The 21,197-nt window shown below is 35.3% G+C and overlaps 1 long non-coding RNA gene across 5 annotated transcripts in view; it reads left to right on the forward strand.

The window, feature by feature from the left end:
- Positions 1 to 21,197, forward strand: part of LOC114676434 (uncharacterized) — a 587,559-nt gene that overhangs the window by 249,505 nt on the left and 316,857 nt on the right. For all 5 annotated transcript variants that reach the window (XR_013414573.1, XR_013414574.1, XR_013414572.1 and 2 more), the window contains one exon: positions 12,850 to 12,922. This is a non-coding gene — a long non-coding RNA (uncharacterized LOC114676434). The remainder of the gene's footprint in view (positions 1 to 12,849; positions 12,923 to 21,197) is intronic.

A 21,197-nucleotide genomic window follows, 5' to 3' on the forward strand; every position in this document is an offset into this window, starting at 1 on the left:
GTTAAATCAGTGTCTTTTGGATGTTGAATCTAGGGTATATCTAGATAGAAAATATCTTCAATATCCCAATATCTTCATAGGAAAATTTAGACCACATACAAATGCACAGAGTTGTGAAGTAGAGCAAAAATTTAGACCAAAAATGTAGCCTAAAAGGAGGAACTAATTTTCGCAACACATAGGAAAATAAAAAAGAAAACAAACTAACCATGATCCTAAGTTATTTGGAAATGTTTTTTTAAACATACTGTTTTTGTATAAAATGAGTGAGTTAGCCCGTGGACGTCACTTCTAAGTTTTGCAATTTTCAAAACCAATCTGCAATCACCAGGACACATTCCATAAATATTTTATTGTCAAGACACATTGCCGGACTTAAGAAAAACATCTTTTGCTTAATTTTATAATTATTTATTCCTTCATATACCTGTTCCACCCAGTAGCCCATGATATTTCTATGGAAACTGAGATACTTTCATAATGCTGGTTCTATCGTGGTTGACACTTTGAGTCTTCCTCATACTATTACCCTCATAGTACGTATAATGAGGATACTGAACCATCTTAGCAGGTGAAAGTCAAATTGGTTATTGTTCAACATATAAAGGCAAAGCAAATTTTCTTTGAGTTAAATTTAGACTAAAATGCACAACTATAATTTATTCCAAAAGAGAGAACCATTCAAATATAAACCTGACCCTATTATTACACTCTCAGCAGGAACAGAAAAAATCTCTTTTGAGGGTCCTAGCTGGCCACTGGTTGCCATGCAAACTCGACTCATTCATTACAAATTCACAGAAAATTTAAAATACTAATTGGAGCTTCCATGAATATTTGAGAAAGAAAAACGTAAACCTACTAGTGAATGCAGACAAGAAGTCAAATATGTCTTTCTTTGCTTATGAAAGGTTAAATTGATAGACCACCATTTTACTTAAACATAAAAATAATTTTGAGTTGGGCAGGTGGATGCCTGCAGCTAATTTACAGTCAAATCACATCCACTTGGAATAGTAGGGTTGAAATGAAAACATGTTGATAGGCTATTTACCTGTTAGGCCTTGGTAAGTGCAGGGATAACAAATGTAATTCAGTTTGTTAACATGACGAAGTTATCATAATTAAGCAGTTGGTAAAGAAACAAATCTATTATAAGTTTACATTTCCAGCCTTTCAATGAAATCTGATGGTCCAATAAATGGATATCACAGGGTTCAGCCACTAGGTATACTAAAGGACTCAGTCAGAAAAGTCACTACTCTAATTCTGGTCAGATCTTTTCAACCAGCAGATGTTTGTCCATTCCTGGCAACCCTCTCAATTTGCTGCTTCATGAAGTTCTTAGGATATTTTCCAGTTTAAATCAGAGCTAGGGGTGAGTTGAAGTGTTTTTGTCCTATTTCAAACCAAAACATACATTTTAACTCTTTTTTGTCTTTTCAAAAATGCAGCAAGTCATTAATGGGAGCCTATGTTAAAGGAATTAAGATGCCCAAGAAAGGAGTGAGCAGCCCTGAACCAGTTTAACTGGATTCTAGATTTCCAAATTGATGAATCGCATTCTGAAATCTGCTTCAATTAAAGAGATTGAACCAGCCAAAACATATTTCTTCTTCTATTGTGATATAGTCCAACCAAAAAAGATCCAGAGAAAAACATAGTGTGGTTGTTTCTCAGTCATTACTGTTGTGCTGAATTCAAAGCACAGAGAAGATAGAGGATTGCTTTATAAAAGTGAGGCTGATAGGGCACTAGAATTCTGTTTTGCATTAATGTACTTATGATATATTCACTTTTTGCCTTTAAAAGAATAACTTTTTAAAAAGCATTTTATACCTTTTAAAAGAATGCCATGTTCCTAAGAACAAAGAATGTGTCCATCTAGAGAGATAATCAATGTTGACTATATCTTGATATGAGTATATATAGTAGATATTAATTATATTATATAAAATGAAACCATGATTCTGCCATACACAGCTTTTTTTCACTCAATAATACATTGTAATTTTTTTCCATGTCATTCATGTTATTTGGACTGTCCATAAAAGTAGCTGACTCAATATCCTGAGTAACATAATTACTCCAGTTAGTAAACTGCACTTTAGTATTGCTTTGCAAAAATCTGTACAACCCATCACTTATTAGTAGTTTGTAGAATTATTTTTCTTACATTATTAATGCTGCAATGATTGTAATTGTAGCAAAATCTTTGTACATATCCATAATTACTTTCTTGATCTATTTCTAGGAGTACAATTGTTGTGCTGATAGGTTTGTATTAAAGCTTTTGATACACAATGCAAATTGTCCTCTGGAAGTAACTAATTCCTGTGTCCACAATATAGTTTGAAAAATGAGGTTGAGATGGTTAATGGGCCATTTGAATTCTCAGTAATGTTTTCATTTGTTTTGGTTTGGTTTGGGGGTTTTTGTTTTGTTTTGTTTTGTTTTGTTTTGTTTGTTTGGGTCTTCAAGTCCAAAGGCCTAGTGATGCTTTGTACCTGAAATGACTTTATTGTCCTTATATGTCACTGCCACAATTTCCCTCATTACTATTATATGCATTTTATGATGCGACTTTGCAATTACTCCCATAAAAAGGATAAGTCCATTTCTCCTCCTTTTAATATGTGCTGGCCCTGTAACTTGCTTTACCGACAGAATAACAGAGTAATATGATATGCTTCCTAAGTCCAGGACTCAAGAGGCTGTCTAGCTTCTCTCTTGTCCTCTTAGAAATCAGATGCTGTACTACAAAAGTCCATGGTAGCCTGCTGGACATAGAATGTGGATGGTATTGACATATCCTGGCTGACAGTGCCAGCCAGTTGCAAGCAATGAAAGTCATCCAGGACCAACCAGATGACCTACCAACTGACCCACAACAGCATGAATGAGTCCGGCTGACACCCCATAAGAAGCAGAGATGAGCCATGCCCTCTGAGCCCTTCCAATGTTGCCAATCACTGGTATCCTGAGCAAGTGAATAGTTGTTGTTTTATATCACTAAGTTTTAGGGTAGTAAAACACTCAGAAATAAATAAAAATAATAATTAATGCAGTTGATACATTTCAAAATTAATTTACAGCTCCATCTTTTTCTTACGTCTCCTACCAAACAAATCAGTTGAGAGAAGAGTATTAATTTATTTGAATGGAGGTGTTTCACTGTTGCTGAGACAAAAGGATCCTGACTTGCTGAATACTTTCACTGCCAATTAAATATACTGCTACTGCAGAGTAGCCCACTTCCTTGTACTATAAATTGGCAAAGTTTGACTTCAGTTTATGATATATAGGGCTTTGCATGAGTGGCACTGTATGAAAGGCAGATTTATTGTTCAAAATATACCTTTTAATAAATGAGAGCATATATACACCAGTGATAAAAAAAAAATGTATCTTGTGGATAGATGAAGTATGATGTTTGATGCACATATTTTTTGAAAGTTTAGTTGAGTTTATCTAAAGATAATTGGAACTTGCTTTGATCTGCTGACTGAGTACACTTTGTTTAACATGACCTAGTGTTCTTTGGACTTAAATGGTTTTAGTGTGGCTTTGGATGCATCGATATTTTCACAGGATGATTTATGATACTTACCAAGATATTCACTTATAATATGAAAATTTAAATTAGAGTCAATTTGGCAGCTTTCCAACTCTAAACATACTACGTAGGTTATTAAGAGTAGAAAATCATTAAATAAAAATAGCATCTGGTGGTGCATACTGTATCTGTAACACTAGTAGAAAAAATTTTCCCTAAAACAAATAAACAGATTTGCAAAACAATCTATCAGGCAACTCTGTTTATAGAAACAAAAATGACTCAAATCAATGTTCTTCAGTATTATAGCTCCTTAAAGCAATATAGTAATATTTACCTGCATATATTTTCTTGATCATCTCTACAGAGCTATGGAAGGTAGTAAGCCAAGTGACTATGTATGAATTAAATGGAATAAGGCTGAGAAACTATTAATTTAAATAAACCTTGTATTTCATTTGCATTTGTAAGTGTTCTATTGTTTGGAAAAAAAAATGTAAAAATACTCATGCTTTTCCAAGTCAATTGTGTTTGAGGACAGGTTTTCGAAGGAAATATCTGTAGTCCAGTTTTCTCATTTATTCCCAAATTATGAAGGCTAGATCCTGTGTAAACCATGCTTTAAACTGGTCATCAAAAATAACTAATAATCTAAGTGACAGAGCAGAACAACTCTGTTTCATATTAGATTTCTATTCTTTTATGACATATTCATGATTATCCCACCATTTTTAGATAAATTCTAATGTATATAATTGTTTCAAAAGTAACACAAATAATTATAGTACAGCCTTACCCAGATTCCCTATATTGTTAATATTTTCCCCATATTTTTGTTTTTTCTATTTAATATAGAGATATTATATATATGTATTTATATACTCTATGTATGTATTATATATGCATATAAAGTCATACATTGCTTAATGACAGATACTTTCTGAGAAATTTGCTCTTTGGCAGTTTTGTTTTGCAAACATTATAGAGTGTACTTACAAAAACCAAGTTGGTATAGCCTACTAGAGACCTAGTCTATACGGTGTAGCCTATGGCTCCTAGGCTACAAATCTGTATAGAATGTTACTGTACATTCTACAGTAAGCAATTATGCCAAGATGATAAAGTATTTGTGTACCTAAACATATCTAAACGTAGAAAACATACACTAAAACATAGATTTATAAGCTTATGAGACCACCATTGTATATGCAATCCATAGTTGTCTAAAACATCATTCTGCAGTGCATTACTGTAGAGATATAATATCTTATTGAACTAGTTTAAAGTAAGCTTTGGGTACAGTAAGATACCTTTTCCCATAAATACTTTAATGTTTATTTCCTAAAGCAAGGCAATCTTTTGCATAATTATAATAATCCTTTAAATTAGGAAATTAATATCTGTGATATATATATTCTTAATTTTTTTCCCAATAGTATATCTCCTCTTCTAGAAATATTTGTCTGCTGCCCATTTTAAATTAGCTCCCCCTGCTATGTGTTCACAGTGCACCTTTTTTTCACCCCTGCAGGATACTCATCATTTTTTAATTAGTAGTCACTGGTATCATATTTACTTTATTTCCTCCCCCAAAGTAACACAATTCTTGACACTGAAAAACTTTTCATAAATATTTTTAGACAAATGTGTTCCTTTGAATTGTAGTTGAAGCATTCCAATCTTTGCTTCCATTAAGAATAACTAAAATTGCTACATGGCTTTAACTTTTTTAAATTTAGACCAACAGACATCCAGAGTTGAGAACTCATGAAGGAATGAAGTACTTAGTGTGAAACAATTCATTTCAGTGTTTTAAAGATTAATTTTGTAGTTTCACTAGAAACTTAAATAATAACTTAAAGGATAAATTATTTTATTTTCAAAAGTAATTATGATAGCATACATTTATTGAAAACTTGCTATGCTTGAGGCACATTGTAAGTATTTTATATAACTTTATTATTTAGTCAGAACAGTTAATGATATTTAACAAAAACTTATATGTTTTAAGCACTATGTTAGTCACATTGCATGGGTTATCAAATTTAATAATAAAATGACAAATACTTAGGAAAATTTTCTATGTGTCAGGTACAGGTGTAAGTGCTTTACACATGTTAATTCTCATTTAATTCTTACAACATTATTACAAGCACGTTATTATTCCTATTTTGCTGATGAGGAAATTCAGACTACAGAGATACTAAATACTCAATGGGAATTATTATGTCTCTTTTAAAGAGGGAAAAACCTGAAACATGAGTAAGTTAAGTTACTTAACTATATTAATTTTACAGAGTTGCTGTAACAAATTACCACAAACTGACTGACTTAGAACAAGAAATGTATTGTCTCGCTGTTCTGGGGGCTAAATAAAATTCTGAAATCAAGGTGCCTGCAGGCCCATGCTCTTTCTAGAAGCTCTAGGGAGAATTTTTTTTTCCTATTAGCTTCTGGTGTTGCTAGCAATCTTTAACATTGTATTGAGACACACTGTTTATGTCTCTGACTCTCATCACATGGCATTCTGCTCTCTGTCCGGCATTTGTCTCTGTGCCTCTTCCCCTCTTCTAAGGCCTTACTGGGTTAGCGCCCACCCTAATGACTTCATCATCATTTACTCACATCTGCAAAAACCCAATTTCTAAATAAGGCCACATTCAAAGGTACCAGATGTTAAGACTTCAGCGTATCTTTTTGGGGGACACATTTCAACCTGTAACATTACCCAAGGCCATTAAGCTCATTAATGACACTACTAGGATTTGATCTTGGGCTTATCTGACTCTAAAGCCTATGTTTTTAATCACTCTGTTCCACGCAGCATAGAAGACCTGAGTCATCTTTAGTTCTACAAGCTAACTGAAGTTATTAATGACCATGGCAGTCATCAAAACAAAATTATTTAATATTAAAAATATATATCATTTAGATATTTACTTAAAACATGCATGAATAACCGTTATAATAAAATGAATAATTTTTTCAAACTATAAACATGAAATTTATTTCTGAAAAAAGAAACAATTTTATACATAAAATTTCATTTGTTTATGCTATTACTAACACAAACACCTAATTTTATTTTATTTTATTTTATTTTTATTTTTTAATTTATTTATTATTATTATACTTTAAGTTGTAGGGTACATGTGCATAACGTGCAGGTTTGTTATATATGTATACCTGTGCCTTGTTGGTGTGCTGCACCCATCAACTCGTCATTTACATCAGGTATAACTCCCAATGCAATCCCTCCCCACTCCCCACTCCCCCCTCCCCCCTCCCCATGATAGGCCCCTGTGTGTGATGTTCCCCTTCCCGAGTCCAAGTGATCTCATTGTTCAGTTCCCACCTATGAGTGAGAACATGCGGTGTTTGGTTTTCTGTTCTTGTGATAGTTTGCTAAGAATGATGGTTTCCAGCTGCATCCATGTCCCTACAAAGGACACAAACTCATCCTTTTTGATGGCTGCATAGTATTCCATGGTGTATATGTGCCACATTTTCTTAATCCAATCTGTCACTGATGGACATTTGGGTTGGTTCCAAGTCTTTGCTATTGTGAATAGTGCTGCAATAAACATAGGTGTGCATGTGTCTTTATAGCAGCATGATTTATAATCCTTTGGGTATATACCCAGTAATGGGATGGCTGGGTCATATGGTACATCTAGTTCTAGATCCTTGAGGAATCGCCATACTGTTTTCCATAATGGTTGAACTAGTTTACAATCCCACCAACAGTGTAAAAGTGTTCCTATTTCTCCACATCCTCTCCAGCACCTGTTGTTTCCTGACTTTTTAATGATCGCCATTCTAACTGGAAAACACCTAATTTTAAAGAAAGTTATCCATCAGAAGACTGCTTATCTCTGCTTAGTAAATTTTCTTAACTTTTTTAGTGAAATGGTGTGGTTTTACTTATTCAGGGTTTCTACTTTCTTTTGATTTTATTTTATTAAGATAGCTATATATTTACTAACTAAATTTATGTTCTTATATTTTACTTATATTTATATAAATATAAAAAAATGGTGTTTTGTGTATTTTCCACATTACATTTTACAATTTACTATTATTAAACCTATATGGAAAAAATAGTTTCAATATTTTTCTACTTGTAAAGCTGACTGTATTCACTTAGTAATTCTACTAAATAATTCTAAGCACAATTTATATTGCTAGTAGCACTCAAAAAGTTAACACTATTTACATAATAAATTTCTCTAATTTTGACATTAATTTTATTTGTGATTCTTTAGAAATACCTATATTATGGAGGAAAGTTTTAGTTTTAACTAAACAGTTACGTCTGCAGCGTTTACCTTATTTTGGTAATCACACACATTGTAAGGATCCCTGTATTCTTTACTGTTTATCTCACAGAAGCATTCTAACTGGTTTTCTAGTACATTTTCTTCCATTGGAATGCATTCTGCATGCCAAGGGCAGAATGCTCCTGGTAAAGCTCAAATGTAGTCAGGTCACTTTCTTGCTCAAAATTATTCTATAGTTCACTGTTTCCTGTGGAAATAAAATTTATAGAATTGCCTTGAACAAGGGAATAATAAACAAATAAAAAAAATAAGCAATTAATAACAAAGTAGTAGTTAGAAGGGGCCGGTAAAAAGAATGTTCTTAGCAGTAGGAAAACAAGGCAAAATTAACTCAAGCACTGTCAATTAAAGGGACTAATTCAAAGTGCATATTTAATCATATGCTTTGCCATTTTTATTGTGTTAGATTTTTGAATCTATTTTAATAAATGATGTTAGTCTGTAATTTTATTTTCTAGCTCTGGGCAATTTTTCCTTTTGTTTTTAGCTTAGATAGATAGAAATATAGACATTTTATTTATTTCCTTTATTGTTTTGCTTAATTTTGCTTGATACTTACTAATTTTATTCATTTTTCCAAATAATCCACTTTTAATTTCAAGTACTTGGTCTGTTTCTTATTCTGTATGCTTAAACTATCATCCAGATTTCTCCTTTCAACTTCCATGATACTGTTTGCAAGAAACTTAGCTCTTCCTTTAAAAGCAAAATTTAGGCATCATTGTTATTATTATTAGGTTATATGGTTACACATTTCATGCCCATCACTTTTATCTAAGTGACCTTCAGCAAGTTTCCTATAGTCTCTGAGCCTGGAACTCCTTATTTTAAGGTGGACAATTCTATCACTGGTTTAATAGTGGCTCTTATCATAGAAATAATAATTTTAAGTGCTTAGCACAGTGCTGACACTGACTAAGGTTTCTCGTAGATAATACTGATGAAGATGGTGATGATTATGTTGATATTATGCTATGCCTATTTAAAGCAGGCACAACATTGTAAATCTTTTTCTTGTTGAGTTATCCGGATTGATATTTCAAAAAGCCATTCTGTGTGACTTCTATGACTAATTACACATAGGAGCTTATGAAAAGCATAAGACTTTGTCTATAGAAAAATTTACTTTATTTAGTTTAAACATTCTTCATGGCCTATTTTATACAATTAATTCTTCACATGTACTTCCAAATAAATTTTAATGTCTCTGTACTTATACCTTAGGAGTAATGAGGTAATGTCTAAAAAGAACTGTGAATTCTTTGGAGGAAATACAAGGTCAGAGTCCAAATTGTGATAGGTCTTAGCTTGTGTTTACAGATCAGAAAGAGAGCTCTTACAATTCAGAGGACATGGGCTGCCAAACACTACTGTATTTGAAGCAATATCATAACAGTTCAGGAGGAATACAAAAGTGAGCAAGGATGCAAAACTGATGAAATGAGGTAAAATGAGTCCTAATAAGAAAAAATTGAAATGAAAAATGTCAAAGTAAAACAAATTTGAAGAAACAGAATAATGACATAGATTCAATTTACTTAGTAGCCTCTTGCAACATGGTTAATCTTTCATTCCTCCTTGAAACACTTTCTTTACTTGTTTCAGGATAAAACGTCCTTCTGTCTTTGTCTTCATTCCTGCTCTTGACCTTGTTCTCTTAGCTCTGATACTGGCTCCCCTTCAACTCCCTGACCTCTAAAAGTGAGACTGTTCTAACACCCCATCATTGAACTTTTTTCTAGCCATGCATTCTCCCTTAATGATCTCATACAGACTCACAGCTTTAAATATCATCTATATGCTAATAATACCAACTGTATTTCTCCAGCTTGGACCTATCCCCTTGACTCTACACTGGTTTATCAACTGCTTATTTGACATTTCAACTTGAATGTCTAATATGTGTCTCAAATTTAGCCTGCCTAAAACGGAGCCTTAAATAACTTTCTTTCCACCATTGCCCTGGTCCTTCACAAATCTCCTCTCACATTCTTTGATATTTCAGGACATGGCCAATCATTTCGCTCAGGCCCCAAATCTTCTCGTCATCCTGGCTCCTCTGTTTCCATCGCACCACACATCCAATCCACCAGCATGCTTTGTCAGCTCTGTATCTTCAAGTTATATCCAGAATCTGAGCACTTCTTAACACCACCAGTTTTACCTCCCTGAATTGCTATAATAGCCTCTTTACCAATCTCTCAGCTTCTACCCTTGCCTTGCTATAAGCTCTCAAATAGTGGTGTGGTTGACAGACCGTAGCTCCGGTTGTCATTTCCAGCTACATTCATTTGGCATCTTATAATGCATCTCTAGCAGAGCCAGTATCACATCAGGAACTGTTATTTGAAAGTTAAGTTTAGTTCTACTTTGCAGATAGCATGGCCTTGCTCTGGAGTCCCAGCATACTATATTATAATTTTTATATAAAATACTATATTATAATTTTCCCATTAAGCATTACATAATTCCTAAATAATGTCTTTTTCTATCACAGATATACCTAAGATCAAAAGATCTGTCAGGTTAAATTACCCAAGCTTATTGTCACTTACACCAAAATGTGAAAACCTGGATTGCTAAAAAGCCTTTTTCCTGCACAGTATGCTACTAAAACTTTGCAGTTATTCATGTCAATCTGTATAATAGCCAGAGAAATCTTCCAGAAGGTGGCCTATCAGGAATGGTTCTTCCTTAAGATGAAAGCTTCAGGATGCGCTAATTGTTTCTTATTTTTAAGGTGTGTCCTGGGATACCATAAACTACTGGTCCTCTAAAAATTGTATTAATGTGGTAGTATCTTAACTCTTGACAGAATGTATGTCTCACTCTCTAAAGTGCCTGTGTCTTTCCAAGGCCTCCAACCCATTGCCACTTGTTTCTTTCTGGGTCTGATTAGTACAATGTTATATAGTGGACCCATGGGACATTCTGCTGAAATGTCCATCAGTTCTGGATCCATCAGAAGAGATTATGTGGAAAGCTGAGGGTTAAGATAGCCATGGAACAACAATATTATAAGTTTGTACTGTTGTCTGTTACTAGTGAATTTAATTCTTTCCAGTCTTTTCCATAGAGATTGAAATTACATTAGCCAGATCAATGGTCACATACCACGTACCTGAGACTGTGTTAGTTGACTTGACCAAAGTTACCCTTGTCAAAGTGTATTTGAAAAAACATTTGCAATTAGAGTACTATTTTGATTAGTAATTTACTGTCATCTCACAGGATTCATCTGATTTTTGCAAGGGTTAGATCAATGAATTGAATATGATAGGCCTAATTAGCACAGTACTCCTTTTATTCTTAAAGTAGACATGAATCTATATCAGTTTCATAGGCTATTACAACAAAAATTGTTACTCCAAAGGTCAAGTAACTAATACGGGAATTCTGCCTGATACCAAACATACTCACTTTACCTATGAACCTGGTGACAGAAATATCTATTGATGGGGTCACATAGTCATTGTGAACTAGACCTAGACTAGACTCCATTTGTTACCTGGTTCCCACTTGCCCCCATTCTAATTGGGGGGCAACAATGATAGTTCTTGGGTATCAACATCAACTCTGACCCTGTGTCTGGCAGTCTCTACAATGATTGGGTAGTCCCATTTCTCCAGGGTGTTGTGACCTGAGTAAATAGTCATAGATACCTTTGGAAAAAGTCTAGGGAAGTTCTTACTGATGGTGCAGCATGGTACTCTCTCCTGGGGATCTGTCCTCTCCTTCCATCAGCAGTTCTGGGTCAGAAATGTGATTCAGATCTAAAAACAGGAAAGAAGTAGGGATATTTTACTTATCATTATTCTAATAATCTATTTTTGATTTGTTCTGGTCACAGAGATTGAGTAAAACCCGTAGTGGCTGCCCTTCTATCTTGGTTCTAATAAATATTTTTATACTTCTGTGCAAGTTATTGCCTCTGGCTGTCATTCTTATCTTGCTACTGCCTGTGACAACTGAAACTCACACATGTCCTCTATTATTAAGGGACCCCATCATCCTCACTGCTGTTACTGATCCCAGTTTGGTAACAATATTTCCTATGGTCTTCCTGGTCTACAGAGTACAGTCACCATCAAGCTTCACAGTGAGGCTGGAGTTCTTCTCACCAGTTCTTTATGCTCTTGGTAAACAGAATGACTTTTGGGAGCTCTTATAGCCAGACAGTCATTTGATGTGTTTTCAGTTCTTATATAGTTTATCCACTTGAGAGTGCCTGCTTCTCTTAACTCTGAATCCATTTCTTCCACTGTCTACCATGGCATTCCTGGCTTTTCTACTTTGGCTGATCATTTTGTCCAAGCTTCTAACAGCCAGCTATCTCTGTAGTTTGTTAGCAATGTCTCACAGGGGTTGCAGCAAGGGTGGAAACTCCTGTATGTTGAGGGTTGAGGATTTGCTTCCATATTAAGAAATGCTTTTTTACTCAGCTTATGTTCTTCCACCCTTTTCTGCCCCCATTGAACATCTGCAGAATACAGTTCTAATGTCTTCTGAATCCTTCTACTACATATTTTCTAGGTGCTATAGTATTTTCATGGTCATTTATTTTTCCTTTCTTAGAAAGTTCAGGACATCCTTGACCTTGTTATGTGGTGATTTAATCTAGTTGTGGCCTTAGTGGTTAGGAAGGAAAGTAGGGGAATTTTCTGAGGGGGCAAGGGTTGTCCTACGGGGACTGTAAAAAGACTTCAAAAATGATGAAGCATTGAACTCTATTTCAGCAGACACAGAGGTTTTAGCAGAATTTGGTAAAAGAAAATTCTCGACTGCACTAATCCCAGACATCCTTATCTTATGTTTTAAATTTACATGGCTACTCTGTACTGTAAATTCACCCAGCATCTTATTGCCTTATTTTCTTGATATCCTTATTGCCAGCAGAGCAGGTAATCCAACCTTTAAAACCAAATTCTAACTTCCACCTCATTTTTTTTTCAGGAACCAAACTCAGATGGAGAATAGTGTGCAGGAATTTTTATGAGGAAAGGCTCCAAGGATCAACACTTCTCAGGTAAAGAGAAGAAAGGAGAATTTGGGAAGTTGTGATTGTGGGTTATAGCATAGTCAGATTATGGCTTCAATCCACTTCACAAAGAACTCTGATGCTGTAACAGTGTTTTATAGTTTTCCTGAGTTAAAATAAGGGGACTGGGTGTGTATACTCCTAATTCAATTAGTGATCAGATGCAGGTCCCCAAGGAATGGGGGAGTGATCTTGGACATGGTGTATCTCTTTATTAATGGTAATTTTCAAAGGTAACTGGGAGCAGTATAGGACACATCCACAACAACCTCCAAATCTGGTATCAACATTTTTAGAAATTTTTCCAACAAGCGTAATTTTTGGTTAATCTTGAACTATTACTGGCACAAATGGGTCTCTCTCTGTGTAAATTTAAACCAGCTTTAAGACAAATAAAAGTCATAGGCTTGCAGAGTTGGAAGAGGCTGAGAAATCATCTAGTAAAGTTCTCAATTAGAGCTTCGAACCCTATTGACAGCATTCTCAACACATCTCTGGATACTTGCATTATTAGAATACTACTTTCCAGTTTTGATAGATCTGATCATTTTGAAAACTTTCTTGAGGAGACTCTGCCTCCTTATAACTTCTACCTTTTCTTCTATTTCTGACATGAAGGTTCCCATATGTGTGTTAAATTCTGATGAAAATGTTTCAGACATATAAAGATGGCTATTAAATAATGCCCCACATATCCCCATTCACCAACTTCCACCCTCTTCATGTGGCCGAATTTTAATTCCATCACGGACTGGTTAGTATCTTGTGACTTCACTCCACGTTGTTATTTTTTCGGTATCACTTTCAGAACTGAACAAAGGGTATCGAGGCACAACTCACACAGAACATGTGATACTCCATTCTTTAAAGACAATGTGCTTCTATGAAGGCAGTTTCATATCTTATTAGCTCTTTTGGCAACTACATCCAGGGACATTTTACTCAGTGTTCGTAACTGCTATATCATTGTTGTAATTAAAGTATGAAAAGCAATGCCTTACTTAATAAATTGTTATAAACTTTCTTTTTCTAATCTTCCCAAAAATTATGACAGTGAGATATTATTCTATATTATTTGAAATAGGAAAAAGTGCAAATAAATGTAAAAATAAAACACAAAGCATAGTAAAGATGAAGAGGTGATAGCATGCCCCTGAGGAATAGGTGAAATAATATATAAAACTTTAGTTATTATACTGAATATAAACTTTGTATTTTAAAAATTTTATTTGCTGAGCAAGAAATATCATGAAATATCATTGGAGAGGTAATGGATACAGAAAGATTAGAACCCAATTTTTAATTACCTTGCACAAATGGTTTTGCAGCTAATAAATCTACACCATTATGGTTGGAAATTTCATATTTTTAACCTCTGTATTACAAGATTATTCTTAAGCCTCATGTCATAAACAAGATACATTTCTAAGTTCTCAGCCTTTATTTCTACAACGGACCAAATCTTACATCTGCTTGAAACCCACATGTTTCAAAACAACTCCATGTAAAAATCTTGCTAAGTTGTCAGAAATTGATAGTGATCCTTACCTTTTTGTTCTTGAAACACAAAAATGGGCCAATGACTTGCAGTTTATCACCAGGTGTAAAAGGTGACTTTATATCCCTCACATAGGGCCCCATTATTTAAAATAAAATCCTCCATTTCTAAGAAAAATGTAGAGACAGCCAAGTTTGGCTTTGTAAAAGCTATGATCTACAAATGAATGGCAAATATTACATGGTCTGGAAATTCAGAACACTTTCACAGATGCCAGCAAAAGTTAATAATGTTAGCTTCCTCCAGGAATAGTAGAATCTGTGTAAGACAACAATTTAAGATTATGGACTGTGGTGCTTAAATTGTTTATTAAGAACATTTTACTGGCAAATGCTGAGAATAGGAAGAAAGATAAGCTTTGATAGGGGAGCAAAATCCTGAGTTAAGACCTTGTTGGCAACAGCATCACTATAAAACTGCTACTTGGCTTTTATTGTTATTTAATGCTCAATTATTTAAAATACTTAAATGAGAGTTAAAATGCTGCCACAATATACCAGCGAGACATTAATTGTGTGTTTTAAAATAGCTAAAATAGCAAGTTATGGTTTAAGCATATGACTATATTTATGGAGTTTCTCTATAATCATTGTAAGGCTCGCTTTCTCAATTGACTTTCAGCTGTGGATAACAAACATTTTACCAGAATTAAAACTTACTATAGCATTGGCTGGCAAGTAATAACATCTAAACTTTGTCCTATTAATAGTGATTATTTCTTTGTGTTTTGCAAACATATGTTCATTAATTCACTGAAGGCTTAAATATTTGGCACAATGGCAGGTGTAGAGAGAACTATGGAAACCAAAGGATGAAGACATACCTTAATCTTGAACATGAGTAGAACTGAAGTTGTATGCCATTCACTTCTAAAATGTTTTCTAAAAAATGTGAGTAATTAAATATGGTAGACCTATAGTAGCAAGACCTAGGTTCTAGTTTCATACTATATAACCAATTAAGTGGCTATAGGCCAACTTCTTTAATTTTTCCAGGCTTAGTTTTTCAAACACAGGAAATGGAATAGCTGCTCTTAATAGTTTCTTATTTTTCTAAGATTTCAGGATTTTAATTTCTTATATGTATTCTTAGGCTCTCTCTCTCTCACTATATATATATATATATATATAGCCTAAGCATACATAGTGATTAAGTGATTAAGTAGTATATATATATATATACACACACACAGTGATATACAGTGGTAAAAGGAACCAGAACAAAATATTATATTAATGTTGGGAAACAATTCTTAACGGGTTTCTTACATTTTTTTCATATCTTATACGCAAGGCAACTACCTTTTATTCTGGACTTTTTTTTTAAGTGCATATAGTGAACAGTTTAGCCTCCCTCCAGAGCAAAGAGCAGTCATACTTAACATACACTATTAAAAATTTAGATTTCCTAAGCTCAGGGTTTCTCTGATGTAATTCAACCCAGCGCATGTGCAGGTATTATTTCTCTATCTCTTCGTATCATTCTGTGGGAATTGGGGCTCTGGGGCTTGAACAAAAATGCTGATACATTGGCTACTGTTATTGAGATGAGTGACAAATTTTTATTTGTCTCTGACCCATGAATTTAATGTCTTCTAAGAGTTTCCATGAAAATATAGCAGGCTGGCATGCTAACTTGTAAGTCGGGTAAGCTCTTAGACCCATCACAGTTCTTGATAGTTTTGGCAACAAGATTGGGGTGCTCATAGAGACATGGTTTTCTGGAAGAGAAATGATGACAGCTTCACGGGGCAATTAACAGGATGTTGAGGGAAGACTATGAGAATCGATAGCAAGCATTGACCCAATCACAAGGTTAATTGGGCAATAAAGCCTCCTCCATGTTATTGCCCATTAATCAGGAATGTTGGGGGGTGGAATTAAGGATGTGGTTCAAAGGTGATCACTTGGAATTAGGTTCCAAGACAGCTGCCCAAATGGCACCCTAACTCTCCTCCAAGTGATTGGCATTCTGCACTAACATGACAGCCAATTTCAGCAGTGCACATTGTAACAAATAGTATTAAGATCATTCTATGGATGGACAGAAGGTCGACCCTTTTTAGCTAACAGTTACCGAGGTATGCCCCTACACTTTTAATGAAAAGAGGAAAATCAGTGATACTATGGCCCACCTAGCAAAAGGTGAGCAGTTCGTCTGGTTCGATTGGAAGATAATGGAGTGGTGTCCATACACATTATTTTATGACTTAGTCTGTCCTTCAGCCTAAAATGCCAACTTTAGATCCATTCAGAGATAACAGTGAAAATCTCAGATTTGTTGTCACTGTTCTCTTCGGTGGATCCTGCCTATTATATAAGTGTTTTGACCCACTTGGAGAGATTTCCTTAATGCATGCAAACTCCTACAGGAAACCATAGATGAGGCATTCAGTAGTATTGGGGCCATTGCCCTAGACTGAGTTTACAAAACTGATGAAAGTGATTTTGGAGGAAAATGGAAACTGACTTAAAACAATTTAGATAAATTCTTGCAGTTATCTCCACCCCCTAAAAAACTCTCTTAGGCATATGTTAAAACCAGGTGAAATCTTAAAGAGATTTTATCATGATAATGGAGTACTAGGTGTCACAGATTAATGTGGACCCCTTTGGAGAAAGTCTTTGTGCAAGTCAGGTTGACTCAAAGACAGCAAAACCCTCCATCCCATATTGAATAGCACTGGGCTGTGGCTGCAGAATCAAGCGGTTTCCAAAGCTGAAATAAATGATATCAGTAACAGGACACTTGTTCTTCAATATTGAACTTTGGATGGCATGAAAATATTGTGTGTTTTGTTGGTTCACCTGCATCACAGGAATCAGAAAGTAAGTGTGCCTTGCTTTCTGATACAAAACTGCTCTGTTTCTGCAGTATGTGATCCCTCCCTCACCCTCTATCCCAAACATAATAATTTTAAAGAAGAAGATGATGGGGGTGGGGGAAGGCCTTTCTGTCCCCAAGACTAAATGCCATATGTATCAATGAAGGGGGCCAGCCCCTCCACACCTGTGGGTATTTCTCATCAGGTGGATGAAACTGGGAAAAGAAATAAGACACAGAGACAAAGTATAGAGAAAGAACAGTGGGCCCAGGGGACCGGCGCTTAGCATACGGAGGACCCGCACCGGCACCAGTCTCTGAGTTCCCTCAGTATTCATTGATTGCTATTTTCACTATCTCGGCAAGGGGAATGCGGCAGGAGAACAGGGTGATAGTGGGGAGAAGGTCAGCAGGAAAACATGTGAGCAGAGGAATCTGTGTCACAAATAAGTTCAAGGGAAGGTACTGTGCCTGGTTGTGCACTTAGGCCAGATTTATGCTTCTCTCCACCCAAATATCTCAGTGTAACAAAGAACAACAGAGCAGCATTGCCGCCAGCATATCTCGCCTCCAGCCACAAGGTGGTTTTCTCCTATCTTAGAATAGAATGAATGTGCGATGGGTTTTACACCCAGACATTCCTTTCCTAGGGACGTGCAGGAGATGGAGGCCTTCCTCTTTTTACTAATTCTCCTCAGCACAGACCCCTTATGGGTGTCGAGTTGGCGACGGTCAGGTGTTTCCCTTCCCATGAGGCCATACCTCAGGCTGTCTCAGTGGGGGAAATCCTTGGACAACATCCAGGCTTTCTTGGGCAGAGGTCCCTGCGGCTTTCTGCAATGCATTGTGCCCCCGGTTAATCAAGAATGGAGAATCGCAATGACTTTTGCCAAGCACACTGCCTGTAAACATATTGTTAACAAGGCACATCCTGCACAACCCTAGATCCTTTAAACCTTGATTCCATACAGCACATGTTTCTGTGAGCACAGGGTTGAGGCTAAAGTTACATATTAACAGCATCTCAAGGCAAAACAATTTTCTTAGTACAGATCAAAATCAAGTTTCTTATGTCTTCTTTTTCTACATAGACACAGTAACAGTCTGATCTCTCTTTTTTTTCTCTACATATCAGTCTGATTATACTGGAGAACTCTGGGGAAACTAGGCTCAAACTTTGGTAAAACATTTGTTTGACACAAGCCCAAGTCACCCTTCTACCTTGTTGCATGGCAGCAGGAGGTGTTGGATTTAACTGCTGACTTTACATTGGGGAATAGAAATGGAAGTAACCTTGTGGATGGGGCTTCTTGAGCTGATTTGATGTGCTATTGCTATGGCTTTCACTACTTAATATATAACTTGTACTGGGATTATACGTACCCTACATAAGTACCATACAATAAGTTTCAGAGGGGAATTGTAAAACCATACAACTTCTATAAAAACTATAGGAGAAAACTTTTATGACCTGGAGTTATGTAAATGGGTGAGATTCTGTGCCATAACATGATTCATAAAAGAAAAAGGATAAATTGGACTTCATCAAGATTAAGAACCTCTTCAACAGACAACACGAAAACAGTAAAAAGACAAGCCGCAGACTGCAGAGAAATATTCAAAGATCACATGTGACAAAGGATTTGTATCCAGAATATGTAAAGAATTCTTAAAACCTAACAATATGAAATCAACCCATTTTTTAATGGACAAAGTGTTTGAACTTTACCAAAGTTCATGGCAAATAAATACATGAAAAATTGATCAACCTCATTAGTCATTATGAATATTAAAGTTAAGGCTAGGTGCGGTGGCTTATACTTGTAATCCCAGCACTTTGGGAGACCAACGTGGGCAGATCACGATGCCAGGAATTCAAGACCAGCCTGGCTAGCATGGTGAACCATCTCTACTAAAAATACAAAAATTAGCCCGGCGTGGTGGCACATGTCTTTAATCCCAGCTACTCGGGAGGATGAGGTAGGAGAATCGCTTGACCCTGGGAGATGGAGGTAGCAGTGAGCTGAGATCATGCCACTGCACTCCAGCCTGGGCAGCAGAGTGAGACTCCATCAAAAATAAAATAAAATTACAAGTGGAAACCACTCCAAATCTCTTAAAATGCCTGAAATTAAAAAGATTAAGTATTGGTAAGGATGTAGAGCAATAGGAACTCTCACATACAGTGAGTGAGGATGTAAATGTTACAAACCATTTGGAAAATGGTTCAACAGTTTCTTAAAAGGTTAAACATATCCCTACCATAAGACCCAGCTCTTTCACTCCTAAAAACTGATACAAGAGAAGTTAAACCATATGTCTATATAAAATTTCGTACACAAATGTTAATAACAGATTTATCTACAATAGCCAAAAAAAAAAAAAAAAAAAAAAAAAGCAAACAGCCCAAATCCCCATATCAGGTGAATTAATAGACAATTGTTTGCTAGTCACCAATAGAAAAAAGTATCAATCCCATACATTAAAAAAACTTCAGTAATCATGCTGAGTGAAACAAGTCAGACACCAAAAATGTTTTATTTCAATTATATAAAATTCTGGCAAATACAAACTATTTTCTATTGACAGAAAGTAGATTCATGGTTGTCCTTAGATGAAGGGAACAGGGAGAGACAGGAGGGATGATTCACAAAGTGGCACAAAGAATCTTTTGCTGGTGATGGTTATGTTTACTACCTTGATTCATTATGGGGATGGTTTCACAGGTGTATCCATGTCAAAATTTAGGACATTGTATGCTTTAAATATGTAAAATTTGTTTACATAAATTATATCCTAATGATTAAAAACTATTTAGAAAAATATTCATATGCTGTTTCCTTACCATTTTATTCATTTTCTCCAATCTCTTGTTTTCCTAATAACTAATCAAAAGGCTGGGACCACAAAATATATGGGTAATAAAGTTATAATTTTGGATCATCTCTTACATCTCAGACAGAAAATTCAAGGACTTGACACACTTGAGTCTATTTCATCCTCATCAGAACTATATTTAAACAAATTTTACAATATTGAATATGAAGTTTATAAACCTAACCATCCTAACTTTCTTTTCAGTCTCAAAATAAGTGATTTATTCTCTTACATTCTCTCTTTTCTAAACTCCAGCCTTTACATCAATACACACACGTACACACACACACACACACACACAGAGCAAATGGCTGTACCTATTATGTCCTTGTCATTGACTATTGAGACTGGAACTCTCTCCTTTTGCCTGCAAATCTCCTAACAGACTTGCACCTATACCTATATTCAATGTCTCTGTAGTTTCTAATTAAAAACCAAAAATTATATTGAAGGCCAACTCTCTGAAATTGCTCTTATCTAGATTACCAAAGACCTCCATGTTACTAATTTCAATGGCTCCTTCTCTGTCTTCATCTTACTCATTCCCTCAGTGACATTTTCCAGAGTGTACACACTACATTCCCTCCCTTTGAAACACTTTACTTGGCTCCCATGGTGTGACTGTACTCTGTTCCTACTATCTCACAAACTAATCCTTTTTAGGGTCATTTCCGGAGTCTTTTTACTTTTCCCAGCTTTTACCTTTTAGAGATTACCAGGGCTTTTTCTTTTCTGTCTCCACATTCTCTCCCAAAGCAATGTTTTTGAAGCTCTGACTTTAAATTCCATCTTTGTTCTAATAGCACTCAAAATTCTATGCTCGGCATAACTTATCCCATTGGCCACAAAATTATATATACAACTTCCTACTTCACATCTCTTGAAAATTGTACAGGCATTTTCAAATTTCACATGTCTAAATAGAAATTATTGACCATTCTTAACTAATCCTCTCCCACAACTGCCTTTATGTGTTTCTTCCCCAAGACTCCCCCTCTCGGTCCA

The sequence above is a fragment of the Macaca mulatta genome, chromosome 2 (genome assembly GCF_049350105.2).
Source record: "Macaca mulatta isolate MMU2019108-1 chromosome 2, T2T-MMU8v2.0, whole genome shotgun sequence".
NCBI lineage: Eukaryota > Metazoa > Chordata > Mammalia > Primates > Cercopithecidae > Macaca > Macaca mulatta.